Genomic DNA, 19685 nt, shown 5'->3' on the forward strand with positions numbered 1-19685 from the left:
ATCCCAATGCTCAGGAAGATGAGTGTCTGGAGTGGCCTTGTGTCTGGTGCCCTCTGCTCCTTGGCAGCCCTCCTGGTCAGGACCACACCACAGGTGGCCTAGGGATGTGAAAAGGTATGTGCTGTCCATGCTAGCCATTTGTTCTAACAGTAGGTGAGTCCAATCTCCAGGAAGCTCTTGACCCACTCTTACTCTTAGCTTTCTCATACCCTCAGTTTCCTCATGAAGGGAAAAATCTGACACCTGCTTTATAGGAAACGCGTAGGTAAATAAGGCAGCTGCTGTTTATATCGGTGTGATCATTCTCTGAGGTTGTGCTGGATAACGAGATGTTGAAATGCTAACTAAATTTTTGCTAGTGTCCTCATCCTTCCTGACTGATGAGGTGTTTTGTCATCACTGAGATAAATCAAGGAAGCATTCCTGGCTTGGACAGTGATGGAAAGTACCTTGCAATAGGAGCTTGCAAGTAACTGATGGAGTCAAAAGCAATAGGGGTACTTTCAACTAAGGAAAACAAAGTGAGACTGTTTGCCTTTGGGGAACACAGTCATGGATCATACTGAGAACTTAGACAAACCTAACCAAGGTAGCAAGGGGGGTTTTTTAATTTAACAAAGCATCATCCTATGCAGTTCACAAGGTGGTGCACCACCTCCTGGGCCCAATGATGCACTCACGAGTTCTCCCTCTGATTTGAGCCTCATCTTATGGCCTTACTGCAGTTTATTGAACTAACCATTTAACTACTTAAATATTAAAAACATTCAATTAACTTTCCTTGGATCTATCTGGCACTAAGAAAGGAAAAATTCTAGGGTTTAAAATGTATGACTTGGCATGATTAAATGGTGAAATGAATAATGTTTTAATGAGTGATTTGTAATTATTTAATAATTAAAGAGCTCTTACGAATATTCTTGAACACCCTGTGGAAAATCTAAATGGTATGCTGATTTCATCAAGCATTCAAATCTAATCAGAATTTATTCTTACAGCATCATTTAAACATAGTCTACAAGAACATTGTCACAATAATGTCCACAAAACAGAAAAGCTATAATAGCTCTGCTTTTTTAGTATAAGATCTTGATTTTTCCATGCAAAAGATTTTTCTGCACTAATGGACTGCAGCTGAACTCTATTCCAAGTCCCAGAGCAGCCAGTCAGGTTTCATCAGTGGTTCAGTGACAGGTTAAGGGTGCATCAGTTGTGGTTTGTAAACGCAGATGAACGGTAGCCTCTTGCGATAGGGAGAGCCATCCCGTTCACCCCTGCCTGGAAACAAAGAAAAAGAGAGATCACAAAGGAAAACAAGAAGATGTGAAAAGGGAACTGTTTCACTCCTGACATGAAATCATTCAATCTCAGCTCAGACTCTGGAAATCCAATTCTCTTTTAAGTTATGTTTCCATAGTATGTACATTGCAGCTTTGGGCAATGTTTTAATAAGATGATGTTTTCTCTAGCTAATCCTGGAAATACTCATCCCACAGGGATGGCAGAGGTTCAAGGGCAGGGTATATTATGTGGATTGTAAATCATCCCAGGTTTTTCTTACCTCCAAAATTCACGGTCAGACAAATTTTTATGTTAAACAGGTTGTTAACTAGTCCTCCAACAGCTCTGAAAAGGGATAACAGAGGCCTCTGGATAAAGGTTGTCAGAGATCCATCAGTCCATTTCAAAAATGATCCCTGCAGGCAAAAAAAATAACTCCAGAAGATTAACAGAAACTGTAAGTTGCTATCACATTCTGAAAGCAGTTTGGTATGCTTATATTTGCTGGGATAGAAGAAGGACTGATTGGAGGCCCCTTTCCACATGGACATTGATATGGTTATTGCTTGTGGGGATTTCATTGTCCTGTAGAGCTGCATGAATAATTCATTTTTAATTCCATATTAGATTAATTTCACCTCATCCTCTCTTCATGAATTGTCCTCAAATAAATTGTAATTTTCTCGAATATATTTGTTATTTGGAATAGACTATACCACTCATGAGTAATTCATTGCAGGTAGGTGACATTCAGAATTTGAGACATTCAGGATGGACACACAGGTCATTGTTGTGCCCTGTTATATGGGTAAAACTTACAGAATCAATTTTCTATTATTTCCAACATGCATTTACAAAGCTGAAATTCACTTGCTTTTACTATTTTACAATGCTAATTCTAAATTCACCGTATCAGCAATAGCTCTGGTAGGTTCATTGGCTGGAATATTTGGAAGTAGGAAGATGCAGCAAATTAATTCATTAAAAGAATGAATGAAAATATACATGCAAGCTTTTTACAACACCAAGTCTAGGCTAGTGACCTGACATTCTGCTAAACAGAGATTAAACAGAGAACTTACTATCCATGATACAGCTTCTCCCCTGAGATTTGCACCTCAACTTTCCTACTTCAGATGATATAATTGGAATATGACATTGACCAGAGTTTATCACTTCAACTTTTTTTTCCTAAAACTCTCATCTTCTTCCATGACCAACCCCCAAAACCATTGAAAGATAAATGTAGGAGTTTTTGATGACTCTTTAGTTTTGCTGAGACTGAAAAGAATTTCCATGGCTACAAAGAGAAACTATTCACTTGAAAACAAAAACATTTTTTATAGTAGAATTTTTTGATCAGTTGAGTCATAAAGTTCTTTCAACTAACATTTGTTTTCATTTCTGGTCATCGAACACTTGCCTTTTGGCAAGCTCCCCCTCTCCAAAACTGGGTTTCTTTCTGCCCCTGAGCAAGTTTATGAAGGAATTCATTCTCATCTGCACTGGCAATGCTGGTTAGGGGACCTCTATCAGTCCAGCAGGTTTTCTGCACAGTAGAGAGGGTTAAACATAGGACATGTGAAATGGCTAGAGCTTTGTGAATAAGAGGTAAGCAAAGAAAAATGTGGAAAAATAATTGGCTATTAAAAAGGGACAGGGCCACAAATGAAAGTCCGAGAAAGGGAAATCTAATAGAGGTGGAAATGTGAAGTGACAGAGAAATCCATGGAAAGCTTGCAGTTTCAAAGGGAATGCTTGCTCAAAAAAAGGCAAAAACCTGAACAGCGCAATTCAAATAGCTATTCTGTGATTGCAAGTTGGGCCTGTAGTGTAAGCAATTACATGGTTTTTCTGTACGGCCAGTAGAGAACAGGAGGTATTTTCAGACTGTCATACACCCAGTATAAGAAAGGCATTGAGGGGAGGTAGGATGAAGTGGCCGTTACTGGACGACCCTGCTGAACAGCACAGCCTAGGTCCCTCCACCCTTTTGACGGCTAAAGTTAGGCAAAATGAACCTTACAGTGAAAAGAAGAAGTATAAGAAGATAGGTAAGCAGAAATGGAGAGATTAGAACTTGTCCAAAAGGATGCTGTTTACAGTGCTGCTTTCTTGGGTCCCCAGCGAGCTTGGAAATGGAATAGACAGGGGCAGCTCTCCACTCTGAGTGTCTCCAAACAGGCTGAGACCTCAAGAGTTTGCATTTGGCAGGGAAGCGTACTCTTTCATCTGAGCCTTGAAGCAAGAGCACGCGTTGTGCTGGTGTTGAGGCTCAGGGGAAAACTCTTCACCATCCTGAGGCATTTAAATTTCATACACTCTTGTAGACATGGCTCAAGAGGAATATGGCACCCCAAGGCAAACATTTATGGAAGCATTTGTGTTTAGCTTCTGAAAGATACAGCAAGTATTTTTGGTACAGGGCTTCAAGTTAAAGGCTCACCTGGTATAATCTGAGCAGGTAGCAAGGTGAAGTCAGAATCTTTTAGCAAGTATCTCTTGTGAAGATGAAAAAGGGTTCACTATTCACAAGAGGTTTGATAAATCATAGAGAAAGGTCCAGCCTGGTAGACATCATGCTGTGAGTTGTGTGGGAGTCAGAGGGAGAAACCTCTCAACTATAATCCAACAACTTTCTGTCCTGTTACAGTCAAGGATCGCAAGGAACCTCCTTGACTTCTCTTCACTGGTGTGGCCTTATTTTAACACATGAGGAAAATAAACCTATGCTCAAAACCCTTGACATAATAAGAGAGGCAGGATGACATGAGGAAGGAATAGACGCTTCAGAAAGTCCAAGTTCCAAACAGGAGTTGATTTGTTGCTACTTGAGTGTGTCCTGTGGCAAGGCAGAGTGCAACTAACCTCACCAGCAGCACTGAGCTGAATATCAGGAACTTTTGGTCAACACTGGTACACAAGGGCAGAAGCAGAAAAGGAGGAAAAAAGACTCAGGTATAAGACAGACAACTGTGGGAAGTAGAGAAGAAATTATGAATACTCCTGTTTTGAAGAAGCCAGTACCTCAGCTTGTGTCCATGTCATTCTTTTCTGAGTAAGTAACAGCGACCTTTGTAACTAATCCAGCCTTTCTGACACAGATTTTGGCAATTTTGTCTTGCGAATGAATCCTCATGAGATGCATTAGGAATTACACTACATGCAGGATTAAGTCTGCCAAAGATCAGGGGCAAGAACCAGGCATTGCAGTGTTTGACTGTGGAGTTCTCAACACCAGAAAGAAACATAGAGTAAACACAAAAGGAAAGTCTCACTCATCTTTCCAGAAGATAGAGTCTTATCTCCCTATTATCTCTTCTAATTTAACTGAGCTGAGTTCAGCATTCTGCAGGAACATTCGGTGAAGTAAAACTACAAAATGAAGGGCAAATGCTAGTAGATACTCAGGGTCTCGCTTTTTTCCCCTTGTCTTCCAAAAAAAAAAAAAAAAAGAAAAAAGTTAAAATGTGTAAAGCATCAGCATATGAAGAGCAGTAATTTAGGAGTCAGATGCCATTTAGGTTATAAGCAGAATTAGTTTGCTGCTGTCATTACAGGGTCCAGTTGGTGCAGCTGTGCTTCAGCAATCTATTTCAATACATGATGCAATGCATCACAGTTTGCGGATTCTGCTTTGGATCTGGCCCCCCGAGAGACATCATGAGGTTCAGCAGGCCAGCCCTGAAAGGTGTGGGGACCTTTCTGCATTCCCAAGACTCGGCAGCAAGTGGTTTGGCAGGCCTGGAGTATAGTATATTAGCCCATCTTTGCTGGGAAGATCCTGTCTCTGCAACAGCAATAGGGATTTCAGGCTGGTGCATCGTGTTCCTTTAGAGAAGGAGAACAAAACAGATCTGTCAGACCTGAATTAAGATGGATTTTTGTTGAAAGTTCTTGGAATTGATTTCTTTCCAGTTTCCTTCTTGGTAAGTAGTCAGCACAGTTGGGTTCAACTTACAAAATATCATTGATTTCTCTCCCCAAACCACAGATGATTCAGCTTGTAATTTCCTCTACAATTATAGAGCAGGTCTCCTTAGAAACTGCTTGTATCTATTCAAAGTTTCGTCTTGTGGAAACCACATTTCCCCTCTCTTTGGCCAGATGTGCTTGGCATGAGTCCAGACAAAAAAGGAGGAGGAAGGTACGATAAATATTCTCCTGCTCCCATCCTCTCTTTTCTGCTTCCTACAACGAGATTCACAGCATTACAATTTCAGCTCTGAGTGCTTTGGGATCTCAGACCATCCCAAGCAGTGGGGTCAGCTATAGGGTTGCTTGTGGCTCCACCAACAGAAATGACCAGCATGTTGCATAGCATTTCTCTTCTAAGACAGGACAGGATGCAACACAGAGGTCATGGTTTCTCTACCCTGATAGAGTGTCATGCCACCAAAGACTAGTCAAGCCAAGCTGATTGCACAATTGGCTCTGCCTTGGCTGGCTGTCATGTGTTTCTCCTCATATACAACTTCAACAACACATAGGGGAAGTCTCCACCTTCTCTTGGCATCCCCTGTGACCCTTAAAGCAACCCATCCTCATGCAGGGAGTCCCTGTCACGGGAATTGCTTGGCTTCTGGGTTTGAGAGATAGGCTCAGATAAACCACAGGATCTAGTTTGGACAGATAAATCATAGGAAGTAATGACACTGTGCAGAGCTTTGCAAGAAGGAAGCTGGCACTGGGGCAAGGTCACACGCAGTGTCTCTAACCTCTACTCTTTCCTCAGCACTTTTCTGAAAAGGTCAAGATAACATTGAATTCATTTCACATTTATAAAAAAAACCACCCTTACATCTTCTGCCTTAGTAACTGCAAAGCGGGTCTGTGCTGGCAACGGAGGCAAAAACAGTCCCAATTTGCCCATATTTTGATCTTCACTGTGTCACGAGAAACCCCCAGAGTGATTTAATTTCAATCATTAGAGTGGCTGTGGATTGACACTTGCGTAAAAGATGTTGAAATCATATGTGTTGTGTGTAAAACTTACATCCGTACTAGTAAAGAGGTAGAAAAGGCATAAAGAATAGATACAAACAAAAGCAATACCTCTATAGGACAGAAAGTTGTAGGTATGTATAAATGTGTTTCTACATATAATATACACTTATGGATGTGTATGTATAATGCATAGATACATATGTATGTGCACATATATACACTCCCATACACATATGCGTAACAGCTATGAAGAGGTATTAAAAATATGCAAATATTAAAACCCACTCCCTTACTAATAAACTGAGAGGGATCTGAGAAAAGATATGGTAAAGAAGAGAGAGATACCAGTTTTATGGACGTGTGCTCTTCTTCTCCTTTATTCCTTCTTCCTTTTCTGTGCAGGGAGAGAAATCTTTGTCCTTGAGATATTTATATTTTGCCAGCTTTTGCCAGCATGGTTCTTTGTTCTGGGAAATGAAACCACTTCCAGTATTATACCTGAAAGCTTTTGTTGTACAAGTGCTTTTCCTCAGATGCAGGTGGGATCTGGTCTTCCTAATACCTTTGTGTAGATTGCTTTAAGTGTCTTTGAGTATCAGGCCTTTAATCTGAACAATTCACTGAAAAATCATATGGGTCCAGAGGGCAAATTCCTGTCTCAGAATGGGAGGCAGTATGAGACACAGCCATCACCCCAGCATATCAGCCAGCACTGTAAAGTTGTTTTCTGAGGCTACATAGGTGTGCACATGGACATTTCATTTATGTTTTTATTTTGTTTATTGTGGTGTGGATAGGTGCTTGCTCATCCCTGTATCGGCTGGAAGGCAACACCTAACAGAGACTTTGCATAAACTGTCCCTTGGGGAGAAGATTTTCACATCATGCCAATATTGAGGTTTGCTGGGTAAAATGTTATGGAACAGAGCTGAGAAGCTTTTCAAGCTCTATTAAATTTACATAGGCTTCTACCCATTTCTTAAATCGTGTTCAAACATCCTCTGTACAACAAATAATTTCCACGGTGCCTTAAAAAAGCACTGACGCATAGTGCACATTTGCACTGATGCAGTTATTTAAAAACCAAATATTTACTAAAGGGGCTCAAATGACCTCCATTCTTCCTCTGTACAAACACAGGCTACAAATATACTACAAAGCCCAGAGAAATCTGCTCCTTAAAATTACTCTTGACTCTTAATTGGAGGTGGGATATGTTTTGGTGAGGACATAATTTTTACAGACACCACAGACCAGAATCCAGGTCTTCCCTAAGATGAGCAGTGTGGGTGGTTTTCAAGAGCTTGCTCAACAGTCACCAGGGTCTAAGTGTCTAGCAGCTTTTTGGGACACTCTTTTGGAATTTGGCGCCGGGGCATGTCCCCAAGACATCTGTAGATGCCTCTTACAGACAGCGCAGGAGACTGAGATCTAAAATCACACCAGGAAGCTTCTAGATGAGCTTCTTGATGTACTGTCTGCAAAACTGCACTTGATTTCAGAAAGCTGTTTTGTCTTTCAAGTAATACAATGGAAGATGCATTCTCTGTCCTTTGTGATGAGCAGCAGTGGATGAGGGTTGTTGTGCTCATCCTGCAGAACAAGGGGAAATAAGTGACCAGAGTTTCCTACCCACTCTTCAGTCTCACCACAAAATATTTTTAAAAGACATCATTTCCAAGTGCTTGCCATTTGCAAAACAGCAATCTCTCCACTGCAGCTAGATGTATAATTCCTACAGGTGCTGATGCATTTCATGGCCTCTTTGTTTTGTTCTTGAATAACCTGTGAATTAACCATGATCATCCCAAATGCGTTCATTACCTGGTACGATTCACTGCACACTTTTGACAAATAATCCTTGGCTTGTCAGCTCTTTGTGAACAGCTGTATTCCAAATATTCATGCAGATGTATAAGCCATGTTGTATGCATCTTTCTCCTGACTCGATGGAATTAATTCTCAGCAGTAGGGTTTCAGACTGTGAATTAAAAATATTTCTATGAATATCTTGCAATACTTACTGGAAAGTTCAAGTCTCACTCACTCATTTGGTACTACATTTGTGGTAAAATGATACAGAAAGTTACATGGGTTCAGGGATCACATCTAAAAACGTGATTTTTAGTTTTTCAAGATTTTCAATTATAGAATCATAGAATGGTTTGGGTTGGAAGGGACCTTAAAGATCATCTAGTTCCAACCCCCCTGCCATGGGCTGGGACACCCTCCACTACACCAGGTTGCCCAAAGCCCCATCCAACCTGGCCTTGAACACTTCCAGGGAGGGGGCAGCCACAGCTTCTCTGGGAACCTGTGCCAGTGCCTCACCACCCTCACAGTGAAGACTTTCTAACATCCAATCTAAATCTCTTTTAGCTTAAACCCATTACCCCTTATCCTGTCACTACATTCCCTCGTAAACAGTCCCTCTCCAGCTTTCTTGTAGGCCCCTTCAGGTACTGGTAAGCCACAATTAGATCTCCCTGGAGCCTTCTCTTCTCCAGGCTGAACAACCCCAGCTCTCTCAGCCTATCCTCACAGGAGAGGTGCTCCAGCCCTCCGATCAGCTTCGTGGCCCTCCTCTGGACTCTCACCAACAGCTCGATGTCCTTCTTGTACTGGGGCCCCCAGAGCTGGACGTAGTACTCCAGGTGGGGTCTCACAAGAGCGGAGTAGAGGGGCAGAATCACCTCCCTTGACCTGCTGGTCGCACTTCTTTTGATGCAGCCCAGAATACAGTTGGCTTTCTGGGCTGCGAGTGCACATTGCTGGCTCATGTTGAGCTTTTCATCAATCAATACATCCAAGTCCTTCTCCTCAGGGCTGCTTTCAATCCATTCTCCATCCAGCCTGTAGTTGTGCTTGGGATCGCCCTAACCTATGTGCAGGACCTTGCACTTGGCCTTGTTGAACTTCATGCAGTTTGCACAGGCCCACCTCTCAAGCCAACAAAGATGTTGAACAGTGCTGGTCCCAGTACCGACCCCTGAGGAACACCCGTCACTAATCTCCACGTGGACATTGAACCATTGACCACAACTCTTTGAGTGTGACCATCCAGCCAATTTCTCATCCACCGAGTGGTCCATCTGTCAAATCCATGTCTCTTCAATTTAGACGCAAGGATGTCATGCGGGACAGCGTCAAATGCTTTGCACAAGTCCAGGTAGTCCATCAGTCTTCCCTTATCTTACCAACACTGTAACCCCATTATAGAAGGCCACCAGATTTGTTAGGCACAATTTGCCCTTCATGAAGTTGTGTTGGCTGTCACCAATCACCTCCGTATTTTCCGCGTGCCTGAGCATAGTTTCCAGGAGGATCTGCTCTGTGACCGTGCCAGGCACAGAGGTGAGACTGACTGGCCTGTAGTTCCCCAGGTCTTCCTTTTTTCCCGTTTTAAAAATGGGGGTTATGTTTCCCCTTTTCCAGTCAGTGGGAACTTCACTGGGCTAACATGACTTCTCAAATACCATGGAGAGTGGCTTAGTCACTTCATCTGCCAGTTCCCTCAGGACCCATGGATGCATCTCATCAGGTCCCATGGACTTGTGCACCTTCAGGTTCCTTAGATGGTCTCAAACCTGATCTTATGCTACAGTGGGCAGTTCTGCATTCTCCCAGTCCCTGCCTTTGCCTTCTGCGACTTGGGTGGTGTGGCTAGAGCACTTGCTGGTAAAGACTGAGGCAAAAAAAAAAGTCATTGAGTACCTCAGCATTCTCCATATCCTGGGTAATCAGGTCTCCCATTTCCCTCTGGAGAGGGCCTACATTTTCCTCAGTCTTCCTTTGATCACTGACATACCTATAAAAGCTTTTCTTCTTTTTCAACAGACTTCACAGCCCACAACCCCCCCCCGCCCCCGATGAAAGTCAGCGGGACACTGTAATTCCATTTCATTAGGACTTAAATGAAATGTTCTGCCTCTGCCTTATTAGCACAGCTGAAGCTGGCTTGTTTGAATCACAAAATATTTTCGTAAGATTTTGCTGGGTCTGTTCCTTCTGCTTCATGAAGATGTCTGTTTGCTGTCTGGTTCTCATATCATGGACATGTTCTGCTTCCCAAATTCTCTGCCTGATGTTAGGATGCATGATGCTACTCATTTGCACTCCAGCTCTCAGCAGCCCTATGTGTCCATGCAGAGATGGTTTTTGAAGGCTGGGCAGGGATTTCACAGGGAGAGTCAGAGCAGTCAGATGCACTGCAAAACAGCGAAGATGTGGTCATCCAGAAGAAACAGCAGTGCAATGGTTGAGGTGGTGCAAAACACTTAGATCAGTGCCCAGAGCTCTCTGTCACACTTTCTGTCTCTTCTTCCTCTACCCATGTGTTGCTAGGATATTTGTCAACAGAATGGAAATGATACTGTTCCTGTGGAGAAATAGAATTTAATATTACTACTATCTCCTGTGGAAAAGTGAGAGTGAGTCAGAGCTGAATAGAGTTTGGTTTATATATGAAGTCTTTCATTCTGCAAGGTAACTCAAAGCACAGCGCTGTGAATTTAATGCTACCAACTTGGGTGGCTGTGTAGGCAAACAGCAGGCTCCGTGCATTAAGCAGCAACATGCACTGCTGTGGCTATTAAAAGCAGTTTCACTAACAAAGAAATAGGGGAGAAATGCTCATCAGAGTCTTTCTCAGTGGGCAGCATTTGATAAGCGCCACAAGAAGCTTTGAATACACACTGGGCTGAAATCAGGTAGGATCGCCTCACTTTAAATGGACTCTGCTTTGTCTCTGTCTTTCTCTGTCTTTCCAGCCTTCTTTGGCTGCCCCTTTCTTTATATTCCTCCTCAATATGAACATCTCTCCTCACCAGCGACTCCTATGCCCATGCTGCCCTTATTTCCAAACAAAATAATATGATATAATTTAAAATGACAGGATTCAATGGCACAAAGCTCAAAATGAGCAGCTTTGTTTGTTTAAGTAAGAACTTCTCCTTTCAGTGACCTTTCTGTCATGTCTCATTGTATTTGTCCTACGTCCTGCCATATCCTGCTAATATGTCATACCAGACGCTGTTATAAGCAGCTGGTACTTCCCCACACCTTAATTTCCTGTGGGCAAGGAGGTTACCTGCTGAAGTAACCCTATACAGCTCTGTGTGCTCGTGTACAGATATCACCACCTGGTCAAACAATCCCGGCAAATGAGAGGCCACAGTTACTGCTGTTCTGCTCTGAAATGCCGCTTTCCCTGTTCGTTGGCCAGTCATGGACAGACATAAGAGGAGGGAGGAGAGAAAGGAGAGCAGAGCTGGGGAAAAATAGGGTGTTTTGTTGATGCTTGCAGGATCCAAGGCAGATGGTCAGTCACAGATGGATGCTTTGGGCTGGCAGGTCAGCCACAACAGCTATCAGCTCTGGTTGCTGGCTCCCTTCCCCAGTTAACTGTGTGGCCTGGTCAGCCCGCTCTCTTGCTCTTTTTTTTTTTTTTTTACAGATCTTTCTCAGTCTGTGCATCTCTGGATGGCTCATAACATCTCAGCCTGTTGGCTGCAGTACAGTCAGTCTCAAGATGGCTGAAAAGCTGAGTGCAAGATGGAGAGAAAAAGCAGACGATGGAAGAGAATCTTTGAGGGAAGGGGAGACAAAAGGATTGCATATTTTTGGGTCCTTGCCCATGCAGTGGATGTGATTGGGAAGGGCTCCAGGGGTGATCTCATGGAGATACTGTGATACTTCAGGTCCAAAAGGGCTTTGTTACTGGAGTGGAGCAGATGCAGGCTAGCCCCTGCCGTTTCTACAAGTCCTCCTACTGTCCCCCATCCACTTGTCTTTTTTTTTTTTTTTTTTTTTTTAATGGAGGCAAAAAGGGAGACAGACTCATCCCTTCATTATCTTATCTCATTACTTCTGGTACATCTTTTAAAGAACTAATTTCTGACTCCAAGAAATCTCTACACATTCCTTGAGCTTTTCCAGCTGGAGGGGTTTATTGGTGTAATTCAATATCCTTCTCCTCCTTTTGCATCTTTCCCATTTATGCTCAGTGTTCAAGACCAGCAGAATATTTCTAAATCTGGTGTACACTTCCCAAGCTTTTGTTCCCAACTGTGTAAGCCAGCAAAGATTCAGTCATTACTGTGCTCACCTGTAGAAGTCAACAACTGAATTTAAGGAACTCGCAGCTTTACTAACATTAATAAAAAATGGCAAAAATGCTTTATTGTATCTTTCTTCCTGGCCCCATCCTTGGGCTCATAGTCCCCAGCAGGTGAAGAGCTGCACTGGCATGACTCTACACGTTGAGACCTTGAGCTGCCATTATTCAGGCTGTTGCCATCTGCCATCCAAAAGTATGAATCCTTTTGGAGGTAACAAAGGGGGTCTCTAACAAGCATTGCAACATGGAAATATGCTCTTAGTGGTTTAAAATGGTTAAAATGTTCCCATATAACCCTTACTCTTATTTTTTCCCTGTTTTTATTCCCTACTTCATTTAATAAAATCTCTCTGTGAGAGAACAGTGGAAGGAGAAGGAAAAAATAGAAAACCCAACCAAAAACCAAAACCCTTTCAAAGCCATGTGAAATTACTTTTGAATCAGATGCAAATTCAGTCCTCTTGTTCACAAATTGCTATATGTGCAGCCTTTCTCTGCTGGGTCCTGAAGCAAGGGCAGAAGTGCTGTCTCTACAGCACCATGAAACTTTACCACCTGTACCACCGATATGAGCTCAACTTCCAGCAGCAGAGCTCACTGTGTAAGTGCCTGATGGCGATGCTATGCACATCTGTAACCTGAAGCAATCAATCAGAGCCTGGAGGATAAAGTTGGGGTTGGAGGGACTTATGAAGAGATGTTTACTGGACATGCGATCACCGCACACACAGAGGCTAGAGGACCTCAGGAAGCTTATGGCTACTGAACTGTGCCCTTCTCAGCAGAGATTATGACCACACCATCAGGTGCAGACAATATGCTTCCTGCTTTTTACGTGGATTTCTTCACTGAGAAAATGACTGTCCCTTTCTGCAGGCACTAACCACAGAAGTGTTAAACACAGATAGCTAGAGAGTAGGTGTACCAATGGGCTATTAGTCCTGTTCACCAACTTGCTTGGTAGCTGTGGTCTCTATTCAGACATTATGTCTTTTGTCTCCATATTCTGCAGCTCCTTGAAAGCTGGGAATCCTGGGCTTTGTGGTACCATTAAAGTAGGGTTGCAGCCTTTTCCTGAAAACGCAACTGACAGCACCCCCTGAACATATGCAATGGCATTCCCAAGCGCAGCATGAGTTCAACAAATACCAAAGGTTTTAGTATCACCCAGGGATGATTAGGTCCCAGACAACTAAAGATTATTTTAGGACAATGCCAACATGGGTTGCACCACTTAGATTTCTAGGATGAGACTTTGGTCTATAGAGCACTGAAAGAAAGCGGGAGATGCTGATCCTTCCCCTGTCTGAGCCCATAACCCTGATATATCAGACAGGATTGCTGCTGCCCCCAGTAATCCCAGCAGGAGTAGTGCCATGTCACCAGGAGATGCTGACTGCCAACAGAAGGCTCAGCAACTCCAGCTTTTAATTGCGAATGGTACCTTCAGACTCCATCATTCACACTTGGCAAATGCCAGTCAGTTTTACAACATTATGATGCTTTGACCGGTGCTGCTGCGTCTGTGGTTAAGCTAGCTTTTATGTGTTGCAGGAGGCTTCTCCTGCATGAACTCTTCACTTTTAGGGATATGTGGCCTTGCCATCCATCGGGGCAGCAGCAATGGACTGCAAGTATATTCATCTGACAACAGATTTATTTTCATTTCCCCCACCTGTCATCCAGGTCACATTACCCATGAAGAATTCAGGTTTTTATCTCTCCTTCCTGGACCATGCTTGTGAGAGATCCCACAGGACACTATCAGCTAGAAAGAGCATCTCAGTTAAAGGGTTCAGCTGGGTGTGAATCAAAAGGGTTGTACAGACATAAAGATCTCAGGAAAAGAAAACTGATAGCTTCTCTCTGACCATCACTTTCTGTTGGAGTCTTACTCTGTCTCTGGTGGACATACTATTAAAGTGGTATTAACCTGTATTATTTGCCTTTGTCCTATCAACATCCACGAATTCATGTAGATTAAGTCCTACCAGGTGCACATGGTGTATTCTTGTCCCCTACATCCATGTTAAAGCATTAAAATGTATCCTTGCTTAAAACAAAATAAAAAAATCAAACCAAAACAAAAAGAAGGAATCCAGGTTGTTTTTTCTGAACTGAGTGAGAAGGGAAAAGACAGATCTGTGATTGGAACAGTCCAGAAATGGCTTACAAAAGACATCACAAAACTGCTCCCATCTGGCCATGGCAATGGTTTAGGCTGGGATTTTTAAAGGCACCTGATGTAGTTATGTGTCCAAAGCCAGAATGCTTTGCCAGATTCTCAGACTTTAATGTGGGATGCAGAGTATCATTGCATGGGGCACATTTGAAATGCTCCTCTCTGCTTTCTGGGGTTTCTGCTGACCTGCTTTATTTTTGATTTGAAGGAGAATTACTTGAATGAGACCAGTGTTTTTTGCTTTCCCTCTGCTCTCCCAGTCATCTGTAGCTGTAGAAGTAGTACTTCATTCTATTTGCTCCCAGTTCAGAGTCTTCAATGTGCTTCAATGTGCTACTTAGGCTTGGCAGATAGATAAACATGCTAACTGGCTGTTCTGCTCCTCCAGTCCCTGGGGAACTTTTATCCCTTTAACAACAACTTAAAAACCATGTTTCTACCTGAAACAAGCAAGGAACAATTAAGACTCTTCATCCCACCTCTCCAGCCTCAGACTGGGCACCAGTGACCTTACCCTATGTTTGGAACCCTTGAACAACACATCAACCTACCTCATTCTCTTGAAAAACAACAAGGATGGGGATGAAGCAAAGGAACCCTGCACTTTGGTGAGGTTTCAAACCTTCTTTCACTGTTAGTATGTGCACTCAATGGACTATCTACCAGAGGAAGAGATAAAACAGAAGATGGGGTACAGCTGTTCCTGGCAGAAGCATGTTGGGCTTAGGCAGCACAAAGCCAGCACTGCTGATGCCTTTTTTTGCTGCTGCTGTTGAACTGAGTGGAACATACCTAAGGGTTGCACTAGCTGGCACTTTTTCTGCAAACTGAATTGGCCCAACTACAGTTAGTCAAAAAGGTTCCCTCTGGGTTGTTATGCAGAGAATTGGGGTTTCAACTAAAAAAACTCCTCAGTTTTTCCAAGGAAAACCTTTGAGTTTGAAAGTGCAATCTTACTTCAGAAGGCAGATAGGGTGTGATATGCTATTATGATACAGCCCCCATTTCTCTCAAAAAATGTATAGGCTTGAGTCAAAAAAAGAGATCCAGCTTTTCTAAATTTAAATAAATAAGTAAATACATACATACATGCTTTCCAAAAGAATAAATTAATTCTTCCAAGTTTAATTAATTTTGTAGTTGCTAAAAACAGCTCCCTCCCCAAAACTAAGATAGCTATGAACATGTAAAGGAGTATTTTCAGACAACATGCTAACAACCTAATAAAAATATTTACTTACATTGACTTTGATTCAATTAGAGATTTATTCTAATTATCTGACAGAAATTAACCACCTTTCCTTATTAGATGTTAAATAAAATAAATTCAATTATATTGTACTGACTTGAATAACTCACAGGGGGAAATTATGTGAAGAAACGAGTACCTTGTTCTGCCTGCTGAGGGTACAGTCTACTCAGCATCTTGCAGGATGAATCCTTCTGAATATTCCCCTCCTTGTAGGCTTGCTCTGCAACTCCCCAGACCTTGAAGGGATCACAGATACGTGAAGGGATAATGAAGCTTCTGTCTATACAATTATAATGGATTACTAAAAGTATCAGAGTTGCTGTAAATAAATCATTATATCAGGCTCATTTAGCCTGATTCCTACCCTCAGATGGCTTGTAATACAGTCCCAGCTCTGAAAGTCAGCCATTCCTTCTCAATTAGATTTATCACTAATCAAAAATGGAAGCTATCCTGCCAACTCTGAATTGCACTTGGAAATGCCGTGTTGGGCTCAAGCCTCAAAGCTGTATTTATTCATTTATTCAAATTTAAAAAACACCCATCTGCAAAGATTTAGATGCCCTAACTATTAATTAAAAATTACAATGACCATCTAGTGAGCTGCAGCACCCACATTAACCCAGCCATCTAGTAAATCACAGCAGCAGAGCTCCTTTCACCTGCCGTCTCCTGGCAACACACCTTCCACCTTTCTCAAAAACTCCATCCAGTAAATGGTTTACAGCAATTGCATCTCTGCAAGCCACGATTTTCCCTTTTCACAAAGCCCGACAGGATGACCGCTCTTGTAGGGACCGTGCAGCCAGACCTGCATCAACCGTACTCGGGGCAGAGCTGTCGCTGAGTTGGGGTTGGTGGCATGCTGGCAGCATCTGTCTGTCTTCCTATACGAGGGGAGTTTGCACTCCAGGGCTGCAGGGGACTTGCTCCTGGCCCAACACTGTCTTAAAACGCATCTCCCTTGTCTCCCTCGCTACCTCGTTTGCAGCTCAGATTGTATGGTTGCACCTGATGCCCAGCTCCCCACCAAGCCACACTTGCTGCTGACCTGCTCCGGTTCCTCTCGCTTTTTGGTCCCAAATCACCGCATGGAGAGAAAAAGGATATTGTGCCCTGGAATGTCTCAGGTCACTTCTAATTCAGGGCCAAATGGTCATACAGAGGTGAGTACAGTCCCTCTCCGCCACTGCCAAGTACACCCACAAAATCCCAGCTAAGTAAATCCATCTTCTGCAAATATGTATTGGGCCAGGATACAAAACAACATGCTGTGTGGGCAGATGTAAATAAAATCCCTTTACCATTGCAATCTAGCCATCTCTTGGCAGCCATGGCAACCAAATAACAGTACTCAGATTCTGTCACCAGTGATACAGCATAAAAGTTTATATAATATAACGCAGGATAGGCTTATACCAAGTTTCACACAAGGAAGTCAAAAGTTAATATTGTATTTACCTAGAGCTACAGTAGGAACCAGGTGTGTGTGGGAGGAGACATCTGGATATGACCAGATTATATTTTGTAGTTTAATCCCTTCACTGTCTCATAAATAGATTTAGGTGTCAAAATACTCTTTGAAATTGCTCCTCAGTGAAATGAGCAGCATTCCGCGAGTCTCTATACACAGTCTCCAAGGCTGCTTTGAAGACATGAAAGTATTTTTCTACCACTGTGTGACCTCATGAAATACTAATATCAGACATACTTCACATGTAATTCTTTGTACCTGAGGGGATGATTAAGGAGAGGAAGAAATGTTTTGTCTAGGGACAGAAAGTTTGTGGAAATAAGTATCATGGGAGTAGAAGTCTGTTCTGCACAAGAACAACCCAACCCCAGTCTCCATCCAGACATCCTCTGAGGTCTGCTTTTTAGGAAAGTATAGTCTTAGCTATTAGGTAGAGACTGATAAGAGGAATATATATATATATAAATATATATATATACACACACATAAAAATCTCTTTTTCCCTGGATTGTGTGAAGAAGCTAAAAAATGGCACCTGAGCCAGAGTGTACAAGTGAAACAAGCTCTCAGCTCTCCATAGCATGGAGGAGCACAGCACAAACAACTCACATGAATCCATGCTGCTAGTTTCCAGAATAATTCAGTAGATATCTCATGGCTAAAATCTCCTCTAAGAGCTGATGGCAAAGGTAAGTCTATTGATTTGATCCATAAGACCTTACTCCCTGCTCTGTCACAGTGGTTTACACCTCTCTGACACCAGTATTACAGTAATAAACCAAATCCATCATATTCATATGAAAACCAATAATGTGCATTGGAACTAAGCAATTAAACAGGATAATATGTTTCAACAAAACGACTGTTTCAATCCAGCAGAAGCAGCAGGAAATAATTTCATTTTATTTTAGAAAACTTTTTTTTTAAAGAACATTTTAAAAACTCATAACAATTTGAGTAAATGCGAATGGAAGTCTTTAGTCAGCACTCAGAAAATGAGAAAATGGATGATTTAAGATGCAGAACCTATAAACTTGGCCTCCTTGAAGTTATCAAAGCCAGCAGAGGATCTGATGATAAAAGGGACAATTTAAAATAATAAGAAAATGCAGTAGAATAAAAAGGAGGGACAACAGCTATATACATGAAAGAAATTATTGTTCAACTTGCTGCAGTGCAACAAATTAATACAGCACAAAATTTACATGCAGTTTTGTGAATTTAGCAAAAATGAGAGGAGGTAATTTTGAAATCTTCAGATCAAACGGATACATCAGAGATTCAGATGTTTGATCTGGGCATCACTTTAAAAGCAGACATGGTGCCGTGGGGCCAAGGATGATCTGTAGTTTCAGCATTAGGTATTACAACGAAGGCTTGACGTCATATGCATAGCCTGTTCTACAGCAGGTGTTAACACCAGTGAGCATCCTACCATGTCTGGTGGATCACATGTCTGCACATCATCTTACTTGACCACAGCTATGACACTGCACAGCCACTCCTCTCAGGGTCAGGGCCTGCTTTTGACCATGTTGTAATGAAAGACATGGAGGATACAGGTGCCAAATGCCATCCAGGTCTTAAAGTTAAGTGTGATTGAGTCTGATGTAGTAAGCAGTTGTTAGACTCTGACTACCTGTGTAGTCAATGGAGTAGGCTTCACTTTCAGACTGCCTGTGAAAGATAGTAACTTTGGGCATTATGGCTAGATCGTGACATCCTTACTCACATCCACTGAGTTCTTACGTCTGCTGGTTGCAAAGAGTCTGGCAGCCCTGTCTACTACCTCTCTGAGCCATTCATTGCTCTTCTGACAATGAAGGATGTCTTAACAAGCATCATCTCAGCCTATCTTAGGTGCCATGGTAGATGGTCTGAATACGGTCTGTGTCTATGCTGCTAAAACAAAAAAAAAGGGCCAGGGGCCCAGCCTCTGAACCTCAGGCTAGGTAGGGTCCACAATGTCCACACTGCCTTGCACAAGGGCCTTTAGAGCAGCCTTGTCTTGGAGAAAGCTGGCTGAGACAAGCCAACAAATGAGCCATTCAGATAATCAAAGATACAGTGTGTGACCTTGTTCCCTGGTAACATAGACCTATACAATCTTATCAGTTATGCAACACAACCCACAGGCTGATGTAACATTCCCAGTATGAAAATGAGGAAGAAAAAACCAAATCTATCTGAGAAGGTCAAACTCTGCATTCTAAAACACTGTGTTAGGATATAGCTTACAGTATTTATTAGCACCTTTATAAATATTGAGATAGAGATCCTTGTACTACCAGGATATTTCCAGTGGCACTTACATTGTGCAAGACATCTCTCAGGCATTACAGAAAATCATGTCCTGGCTTGTAGACCTCTTCTACTTTTTGCACTAAGAGACTGATACCTTTTTTTATCCCAGCTGCTCCCTTTTACAGGA

At 42.4% G+C, this 19685-nt stretch overlaps 1 pseudogene; it reads right to left on the reverse strand.

Annotated features, from left to right (window-relative positions):
- Nucleotides 1–1176: 1176 nt before the first annotated feature.
- On the reverse strand, nt 1177–6154 carry LOC142604241 (C-type lectin 1-like; annotated as a pseudogene).
- Between the last annotated feature and the right edge of the window lie 13531 nt (nt 6155–19685).

Source organism: Balearica regulorum, chromosome 1 (assembly GCF_011004875.1).
Source record: "Balearica regulorum gibbericeps isolate bBalReg1 chromosome 1, bBalReg1.pri, whole genome shotgun sequence".
NCBI classification, from domain to species: Eukaryota; Metazoa; Chordata; class Aves; order Gruiformes; family Gruidae; genus Balearica; species Balearica regulorum.